Genomic DNA, 2,222 nt, shown 5'->3' with positions numbered 1-2,222 from the left:
TTAACTTTATAATCTCATAGGTGAGTACGTTTTGGTAACATTTACTTAGGCTGATTTAAGATTGTTCTCATATTTCACATTAGTCTCTTATCATGTTGTTACTACATTCATTAGCTTTAGCACATTTGCTCTTCATAATTACTCACCCTTTTTACGTGAATGTTCATTTCATCATGTGCCAATACACTTGGCATTTTAGTGTGTTTCACACTCTTACTTAACCCTTTTAGGTTACATCATTTCATCACATACATCTTAGGTTCACTTACTTTTAAACGTATGCTAGAATTATGAGTCTATACATACAAGCCATGAGGATTCATTCATATTTCCTTTAAGTAATTCATATCTTTGTAAGATTATGAGATAGAAGACTTATGCATCTTGTATGTATGCCAAGATCTCAATTTCGATCTATGTAGGCACCATTCTTTTGAAAATTTATTCACGTACGAGTTATGTGTCAATACGGAATTGGGCAAGGGAACCCTATTTCAAATCCCTTGGATAACACTTACATTTTTATTTATTTTCCCTTTTTCCTAATCTTCACCCTCAGCTTGGGACCCGATTTCAAATCCCCTCACTAACATTATTTTTTCTTCCTTTTTTCTTTCCCTTACTTCACCTTAAACGTTTAGGCATTAGGGGACCCGAGATCGAACCCCCACAAGCACATTTCTTTATTTTTCTTTTTCCTTAACTCCTTTTGTGTTGTCCGAGAGGATGTGGGTTCGAATCCCACTCCTCTCCTCTCATTATTTTTATTACTTTCTCCTTGTCTCCTCATTCGACCAAGAGGTCGTGGATTGAATCCCTCCTTCCATCTTTTTTTATTTTTTTATTTTTAACTTTCTCCTTATTCTCATGTTTGACCGATAGGTGGTGGGTTCGAATCCTGTCCTCTCACTCATTTATTTTTATTTTCAAGTATGAGAATCGGCTAACGCACCAAATTTTGATTCCCCTTAACCCCACCTTCTAACTTACAATGTTTAGTGATTTTAACATTGTGAGGTCTCAGGTTCAATCTTAGTGACCTCACTTATTTTACATTGCATATTGTACAACTTTACTTGGCCGGAACCAACCAACAAGATGCTGGATATTGGTTCACATTTTTAGCTCATTTTTATCAACAATTATACATTAGTTCTTAGGAAATTTCGTGAATGATTTAGTACGTTTTTTAGGTGTAGTTTCATATTTACATTTAGGTAAGAGTTTTCCACTCAAAATAGCCATATAATACCTCATATATACATCATGATTTATACAAGTTTGTGCACGACTTACATATTGCACACACATACTTTTCACATAATTTCGGAAGACATAAACTATCAGTCATACAATTCCAAAAACATTTTCATGAACAGATTCATCATAAACATCACATTACACGCCTAATCTACCAGCAGTCATACCAACCTAAGATCTTGGGAGCTAGTGACAGGGAACATGTAATGGGGAACAACCCTAGTTTTGGAGTAGATTCATCTTAGCCTTAAGGGTCTATTTGGAAAAGGACTAAGAGGAAGAAACCCATACCTGGTTTTAGCTACAACACCTTCAATGTGCTGCCTAATCCACCAATAAACCTACGTCCCACCTTACCGGATGAGAAATAACCTTTTTGCTTTACGTTCTCAAATTATCTTGTCGTTTGTATTTTTTTCTAAGTTTTTCAAGTGTGAAAAACTTCTGGTTTTTGTTTTGTTTTCTGTTTTGTAACCAGAAAGAGAGTGAAATCGTGAGAGAGTGTTTGAAGAGAGGGAGATAAACGTGAAAGAGAGAGATGTGAGGTAGTGTTCACTTAGAACTAGGACTTTTAGGTAAGACTTAGTCAAATTAGATTAAATAATAGTTAGTAAATAATAATTAATAATAAAAAATCAAAATATGATTTTCCTTTTTTCTTAAAGCAGCATTTAAATATTAATTAATTAAATTAATTCACAAAATTAAATAATCAAATTAAATTATTGCTCTCACCTAGGTTCGAAACTGGGCGGAGCAAGATTTTGCTCAAAGGTCAATTTCGGACCTTTCTACCCAAATTGCCCCTCCACCATATTAATTAAATATTTAGGGTAATTACGATGCTATCCTTATCCTGGAAGAAGACCATTTTACCCCTAGACCCTCCAAACTTAAGATTACCCCTTTATAAGTACGGTTAAGACTTAATCGGGTAGATCTTCATATTTGGTTGCTCTACA

This window comes from Solanum lycopersicum, chromosome 8, assembly GCF_036512215.1.
Source record: "Solanum lycopersicum chromosome 8, SLM_r2.1".
Lineage (NCBI taxonomy): Eukaryota > Viridiplantae > Streptophyta > Magnoliopsida > Solanales > Solanaceae > Solanum > Solanum lycopersicum.
This window is presented reverse-complemented; position numbering follows the sequence as displayed.